The sequence below is a fragment of the Hordeum vulgare genome, chromosome 5H (genome assembly GCF_904849725.1).
Source record: "Hordeum vulgare subsp. vulgare chromosome 5H, MorexV3_pseudomolecules_assembly, whole genome shotgun sequence".
Lineage (NCBI taxonomy): Eukaryota > Viridiplantae > Streptophyta > Magnoliopsida > Poales > Poaceae > Hordeum > Hordeum vulgare.
In genome coordinates this window covers 78,371,220-78,379,744 of record NC_058522.1, presented here as the reverse complement: position 1 = coordinate 78,379,744, position 8,525 = coordinate 78,371,220, and positions in this window count along the sequence as shown.

Here is an 8,525-nt window from a genome sequence, read left to right as displayed (position 1 = left end):
ACACTTCCACCAAGAGAAAAGTTGGTTCCCCCACCAATTCCTTGCGGATCTTGTTACTCTTGGGTGTTTGAGCATCCTAGATGGTTGAGGTCACCTCGAAGCCATATTCCATTGTGGTGAAGCTTCGTGGTCTAGTTGGGAGACTCTAAGCTTTGTGTGGAGTTTGCCCCAACCTTGTTTGTAAAGGTTCGGTCGCCGCCTTCAAGGGCACCTATAGTGGAATCGCGGTACCTTGCATCGTGCGAGGGCGTGAGGAGAATACGGTGGCCTTAGTGGATTTTTGGGGAGCATTGTGCCTCCACACCGCTCCAATGGAGACGTACTTCCTGTCAAAGGGAAGGAACTTCGGTAACACATCCTCGTCTCCATCGGTTCCACTTGTGGTTATCTCTATCCTTTACTTTGTATTTGCTTATGCTTGTGACTATATCTTACTTGTCTTAATAGCTCTCGTTGTTAGCTTCTTGGGGGTTCACCGCATTGTCGTATTATTTGTGAACCCGTATGTTGTTTACCTAACTTGCTAAGATTAATTAAAAAGTGGTCGTTGTCTATTCACCCCCCTCTAGCCAACCATATCGATCCTTTCAATTGGTATCAGAGCCACGTCTCTTTATTAAGGGTTTAACCACCCGAAGTGTATGGAAGGCGAAGAGGGAATTATCCATGGGCAACCCGAGGCCATGGACTTGACTTCGGTCACAAGGGACGACTTGAATACGGCTATGGCCGCCCTCAAGACGTCCTTGACGAACGAAGTCAAGACCATGCTTAAAGAGTTAATTGAGGGATTTAAAAGTTCACCCGAACCGGCTATAGTGGTTAAACCCACCGTCACCGATTCGGAGGCCAACTCCTCTAAGGAAGCGGCTAAAGGTATGCGACCTTCCTCGTCTCACAAAAAGGATGGGATTGGAACATATGCCTGAGTTCCACCCCCCATGGTCTATGGAGGATCCGTTCCCGTACCTCGTCTTAATCCTGTTGGTCCTCCTCCTAAGCTTGTGAAAGGTGACTTTGCTAACTGGGTATTTTCTATTAAGTCTCATTTGAATCACAGCTCAACAAACTTGTGGAGAATCATCGAGCAAGGATATTATCCTCATGATCCAAGCAACCTCACTCCAAGAGAAGATGCAGACAATCAATACAATCACTCTGCTTTGTTTATTCTCCAGTCCGCAGTGCCACCTGAAGATCTTCCTCACTTGCGTCCCTTCACCTTGGCCAAGGATTGTTGGGAGCATATTATGGTGTTATATAAGGGAAGCTCAAGCATTCAACGATCCAACTATGAAGTGATACTTGATAAGGCCGATGAGTTTGTGATGAAGGAAGATGAGGACCCTCGTGATCTCTATCGAAGGGTGACTGCTATTGCTGTGGCGCTCAAGGATCATGGGAGCAAGGATGTGGATGATACATGGGTCTAGCGCAAGTTCCTTAAAGCCATCATGCCTTTCAACAAAGCCATGTCATCTATCATTCGTCAGCGGCCAGACTTCCACTCTTTGTCTTCCAGTGAGGTGTTGGATGAATTCATTGCAATGTCAATCATGAACGAAACAACCGACAATGCTCTTGCTCGTGTTTGATCAAAGACAACTTCACCCAACCTTGCGTTGAAAGCAAAAGCAATGCTTGAAGAAGAAGAAGAAGATGAGGAAGAGGAGGGCTGCCCTGAAGACATAAAGTATGCCTATCATGAGCACATGGCTTTTGCATCAAGGCAATTCTGGGGCAACAAGAGGAACTCAAGACCCACCTTCACCAAGAACAACTCAAGTGGATTCAAACCCAAACAACGAGTAAGGACATGTTATAACTGTGGTAACATGAGTCACTTCGTGGCCGAATGTCCCTATGAGAAAAGGGAAGACAACGGAGGCAAGCTCATTCGCAAAGACAAAACAAATCATTTCCAATCAAGAACAACTTTGTGAAGAAACCTCACCCAAAAGGGATGGTGGCCCTTGAAGAGTATTCTTCAGATGATGATGGTGATGATGATGATACAGTGGCAACGGCAACTGTTGCTATTGCCACTACCTCTCCCCAGAAGGTGTCTCTCTTCAACGCCCCCAACGAGAACCACATCACCAAGTGCCTCATGGCAAAATGTATCAATCAGGTAACTCCCATCATTAAGACCAACATTGCTTATGCTCCTTCATTGTTAAATTGTGTTGAAGATAGTAATGTTGGGGAACTTAATGAGCATGATCTCGACATGTTTCTGTGCACTATTAAGGGAGAACCCAAGAAGCACTTTGTTGCTCTCTTGGAACAACTGGGTGAGGCCACTGACCTCATTGAGTCTCATGAGGAGACCATCTCCGAGCTTCAGGGACACAGTCGTGACTATGCTGATGAAATTGCCGAATTATCTAATGCTCTAGAAGAGGAGCGCACTCGTCATTTGGCTCTTGAGGAGTCATATAACGATGACTGCGCTAAAATGCAAAAGAAACTAGATCATGATGTTGTTCTTACTCGTATGCTTAAATCTGAAAAGTATGCTCTTGGGTTGTCCATGACAGACTCAAAGAGGAGTTTGATATACTTGACAAGGCCCACAAAGCCTTGAAAGGTGCTCATTTCTCTCTGAAAGAGTCTCATGATCAACTCCAAGCAAAGCTTACCAAGGAGATCTCTACTTGTCCTCCCTTTGTGTTAATTGATAATGCTTGTGCAACTAACCCCTGTTGTGAGCATGTACATCTTATGGAGGAAAATGCCAAGTTAAAGGAGAAACTTGAGAAGGGCCTTGTGGCATGCATACAAGGTGAGAAGAGTCTGAACGATCTCTTGAGCACTCAAAGGGGTGTTGTAGGAAAGGAAGGACTTGGACTTACCTCCAAGTCAAAAGGTAAAAGGAGGAACAAGAACAAACGATCTCCCACCCTCATGGACATCTTTGTCAAAGAGGGTGAGGGGACTCAGAAGGTGAACAGGAACAAGGTGCACTATGTGAACCTCAAGAAAGGCAAAACCGTTCCTACTAACACAGCCGGCAAACTCAATTCTTCTTATGTCTTATGTTGTGCTAGTGATGGGCATGTTTATGCCAGATTTGTTGGTTCCTACGATGAGGATATTGAATGGGCTATCTGGGTTCCTAAGATTCTTGTCTCTAACATGAAAGGACCCATTAAAAATGGGTACCTAAAACCAAGCCTTGATCTATTGCAGGAGTTTGCTTCCGGTGGGGTGTCATGGTTGCTCGATAGTGGAGCAACAAATCATATGACCGGAAGCAAGGACTTAGTGGTGGATGTGCATCCTTCTCCATCTATGCCCGCCCATGTACAATTCGCCGATGCATCCTCTTCAAAGGTATTGGGATTTGGTAAGGTGGTCATCTCTCAAGATTTATCTATTGAGAAGGTCATGCTTGTTGAGTCACTTGCCTACAATTTACTTTCGGTTCGTCAACTCGCAATTATGGGTTTTTCCACATTCTTTAATCTTGACACTGTGGTCCTCCTGAGGAGCAAGACTCTTAAAGTAGCCTATGTTGGACATGTCGAAAATGGTCTTTATGTGGTGAACTTCTCAAAACGACCCACTAAGACTGCGACATGTTTAATGGCTAAAGTTGACGTGGGCTGGCTTTGGCATCGCCGTTTAGCTCATGTCAATATGAGATCTTTGCAAAGTCTTCTGACAGGGGACCATGTTCGTGGACTAACATATGTGAGCTTTGCTAAAGATCATGTTTGAAGTGCCTGCATTGAAGGAAAGATCCATGAAACTGCTCATCGTCCAACGACTCTTATCTACACTAAGAGGCCATTGGAACTTCTCCATATGGATCTATTTGGTCCTCCCTCATTTGATAGTCTTGGAGGCAGAAAGTATTGCTTAGTGATTGTTGACGACTACTCAAGATATACCTCGGTATATTTCTTTAAAAAGAAGAGTGAAACTCAACAAACGGTCATCAACTTTGCTAATGAAGCGCAACTTGAACATGAAGCAAAGATCTTGATGATTAGGAGTGACAGCGGCACCGAGTTCAAGAACTACACCTTAGATGAGTTTCTAGGTGATGAGGGAATAAAACACCAATATTCTGCACCATATACCCCTCAGCAAAACGGCGTGGCAGAAAGGAAGAACCGGACCTTGATAGACGCTGCAAGGACAATGATGGCAGAATTCAAATCTCCATATAAATTCTGGGCAGAGGCCATCAACACAGCATGTCATGCATCCAATCGGCTCTACATCCGCAAAGGCTTGAACAAGACTCCGTATGAGATTCTAACTGGAAACAAACCCAATCTCAAGTACTTCCAGGTATTCGGTTGTAAGTGTTTCGCTCTCAAGAAAGGAGCACGGTTAGCTAAATTTGATTCTAGAGCACATGAGGGTATCTTTGTTGGTTATGCTACAAACTCTCATGCTTACCGTGTCCTCAACAAGTCCACCGGACTAATTGAGGAGACGTGTAACGTAGAGTTTGATGAAAATAATGGCTCCCAAGTGGAGCAAAGTGGTCTTTGTGATGTAGGTGATGAAATTCCTCCCCAAGCCATAAGAAGAATGGGGATTGGTCAAATACTCCCCATTGAGGAACCCCTTGTGGCCGAAGGAGAAGGACAATGCTCTACTCAAGTGGAGCCATCACCTCCACAAGCCCCACACGCTTCCGATGAACAAAGAGAAGACTCTCAACAAAATAAACTAGCTCAAGGTCAAGATAAATCGCCCAACAATGATGATGTGTCTCAGAATATTCAAGCACTACCCCAAGACTCCGAACCTGCTCATGATCAAGATCAAGTGCAACCCCGAGATCCAGACCAAGTAGAACCACAAGATCAAGATCAAGAGCAACCACAAATACAAGAACAAACTAGTGAACCTTCTCAAGTCGAAGGACAAGATGATCAGGAGACTGTCTCACAATTCCCCTCTGGAGCACCAACAGCCGGCTCAAGACGCAAGGGCAAGCAAAGGAAACAAGTCGATGATCCCCCGTTATCTAATGAAGAACTCTTGGAGCGTCGAGCAGCCAAGATTGCGAACAAGCTGAGAGTCAAGTCATATCTTATGAAGAATGTACTTGGCAATATAAAAAGGGGAGTATCCACTCGTCAACAGATTTGGAATTATTGTGAGCATCACGCGTTTGTTTCGTATTGTGAACCTCAACAGGTACAGGAAGCGCTTGATGATGAGGATTGGCTTATGGCCATGCACGAAGAACTTAACAACTTCGAGCGCAACCAAGTCTGGGATTTAGTGCCTCGGCCAACGGAGGAACATAATGTCATCGGGACCAAATGGATATTCAAGAAAAAGCAAGATTCCAATGGAATTGTGATCCGAAACAAGGCAAGATTGGTGGCTCAAGGCTACTCCCAAGTCGAGGGTATCGACTACGGTGAAACCTTTGCCCCTGTTGCTCGTCTAGAATCTATTCGCATGTAGCTTGCATTTGCTTCTCATCATAACTTCAAATTACAACAAATGGATGTGAAAAGTGCCTTTCTTAATGGTCCTTTGAATGAGTTGGTCTATGTCAAACAACCCCCGGGATTCGAACATCCCAGGCTCCCCAATCATGTGTACAAACTTAATAAGGCACTCTATGGCCTTAAACAAGCCCCACGCGCGTGGTATGAGTATCTTACTGAGTTGTTACAAGATCGTGGGTTTGAAATTGGGAAGATAGATCCCACTCTTTTTACTAAGAGGGTTAAAGGGGATTTGTTCATATGCCAACTATATGTTGATGATATTATCTTTGGCTCTCCTAACATTTCCTTCAATGAAGAATTTGCTGCACTAATGACTGAGAAGTTTGAGATGTCCATGATGGGAGAGTTGAAGTTCTTCCTCGGGTTCGAGATTACACAAGGTCTAGAAGGGACATTCATCAAACAAGCCAAGTACACTGAAGACATGCTCAAACGGTTCGAGCTCGAAGATGTCAAACCGGTCAAGTTCCCCATGCCAACAAGATGCAAGCTTGACAGTGATCCCAATGGTAAAGCAGTGGATCACAAGGTATACCGCTCCATGATTGGATCCCTCCTTTACCTTTGTGCATCTAGACCGGATATTATGTTGAGTGTAGGGATATGTGCACGGTTTCAATCCGCACCAAAAGAAAGCCATTACATGGCTGTTAAGCGAATCTTTCGATATTTGGCTCATACCCCAAACTTTGGCCTCTGGTATCCCAAAGGAGCAAACTTCAATCTAGTTGGCTATTCTGACTCAGATTGGGCAGGAGATTGTGTGGAGAGGAAGTCAACGTATGGAGGATGCCAATTCCTTAGTCGCTCATTGGTAAGTTGGTCGTCAAAGAAGCAGAATTGCGTCTCCTTATCATCCACCGAAGCTGAGTATGTGGCAGCTGCAAGTTGTTGTGCACAATTGCTATGGATGAGGCAAACTTTAAAGGATTATGGTGTCACTTGTGACAAAGTGCCTCTTCTATGTGACAATCAAAGCGCTATCAAGATTTCCCTCAACCCAGTGCAACATAGCAAAACCAAACATATTGATATTCGTCATCACTTCATTCGTGAACATATCAAGCTAGGTGATATTGAGGTTCACTTCATCCACACCGAAGAGCAACTTGCAGATATTTTCACTAAGCCTCTAGATGAAGCAAGGTTCCAGGATTAGGCATGAGCTAAATATCATTGATTCAAGTAATGTTGATTGAAACTAGGCATATTGCACCTCACTTTGCATTCCATCTTGGTCTAGAGGTAGGCATGGACATAGGGGGAGTGTTGTTCTCTCAATGAACTTTCCCTCCCCCATTATGCATAAATCAATCTAGTCTTTCACTTTAGCCATTGTAAAATGGCACTTGTGCTTCAAAGACGAGCATTGGTCATGAACCCAAGGATAATTCTTCGCGGTGTCATACCATTGTCTCAAACATAGGTGGCCTCGGCCACCGCCCCTCCCACCTTTCTTTTGTATAGAAGAAAGGATATACAATGACAAGTCAATACATTTTTCTTGGTGCTATCTCTTTTTTTTCTTACTTGTCATTTTCCCAAGTTCTTCTCTTATCCTAGGCCGTGTCGTGACATTTGCAACGGTACTACCGCCAGGGGTAGCGGTACTACCGCCAGGACCCCAGCGGTACTACCGCCAGGACCCCAGCGGTACTACCGCCAGGGGTATGGCGGTACTACCGCCAGGATTCCCATCTAACACGACCTGCTAGGAAATTTTTAGGGCTGTCTCAAGGGGGAGCGGTACTACCTCCAAGGGGAGCGGTACTACCGCCAGGACCCCAGCGGTACTACCGCTGCATCCAGTGGTACTACCGCCAGGCAGCGGTACTACCGCCAGGTCCTCAGCGGTACTACCGCTGGCCCGTACCCCTTGGGCTATATAAAGGAGGGGGAGCCCGTTTTTCTCAGGCTCTTTCTTCTCCCTCGCGGCTCCTCCCTCCCCTAGCCCGAAATCCCCCTGTTTTGATCTCGTTTCGTGGAGCTCCTTCTCTCCGTTGGATTAGAGGGGTTGCTCCACCTCTCCTTCCTCCTCCAAGGGCCATGAATCCCGGTAAAGCTCCTCCCCTTCTTCTATTTGGTTGGTGTTCTTGTTCTAGGGTTAGGAGCATTGGAGGATTGGATCCATGTCTTTGATCTCGTGCCTTGTTCTTGGATGGCATGAAGGAGATATTTGAGGGGAGTGTAGGTCCTATGAATCGTTGCTGATTATTTTGCCATGCCCTAGGATTTACTTGTTTTAGATCAAGCACTTGAACTATGTTTGGATTAGATCTAAAACTTTCTCTCTCTTGCCTAGGTATGTACTTATTTCGGTGATACCTGTGATCCTCATGTGAGTAGGGCTGGGTTGGAGTTCTTAGTGTTCATATATAGCCCATGCCCCTCGTAAAAATCGTGTAGCCCTATGCATGAGGTCTATTTTTATCTGTCAGATCTGAAAGTCAAACCCCAGCGGTACTACCGCCAGGGGTAGAGGTACTACCGTTGGGACCCCAGCGGTACTACCGCCAGGGGTAGCGGTACTACCGCTAGGACCCAAGCGGTACTACCGCCAGGAGGATTCACTGTGCATTCTTTTCATGTGCTTGGCAATGAGTGTTTATTTTTCTGCTTTTTTAAGTTCATTGCCTTGACTCTTTTTGTCGCTTCTTTTTGCTGTGTGTTTTGTGTCACACGTAGTTCTCGCCGTTCGAACCCCCCACGGGACACGCAGTAAAAGCAGTATCGCAACCCAGAGGCTCCCGAGGGGTCTGCCACCTCAGGTCTGCAACCCAAAAAGCAGTCCTTCAAGAAGACCGCGAGCAAGGATAAGAGGATCAATGTCCGAACAATGTCCCCCAAGGACTTTCTGCGGTTTCGCACTCAGAACCATTATCTCAAAGAGAAGGCTGTGATCAAGGATGTTGACCATGTTTGGGCAAAGGATCAGTGCAGGATCTACCGTGATATTGTCATGCATTTCAAGAAGAACTATGTCCCCGTTCAGTTGATTGACCTAGCTCATCTTCAGCGGAACCTGGACTATTTTGG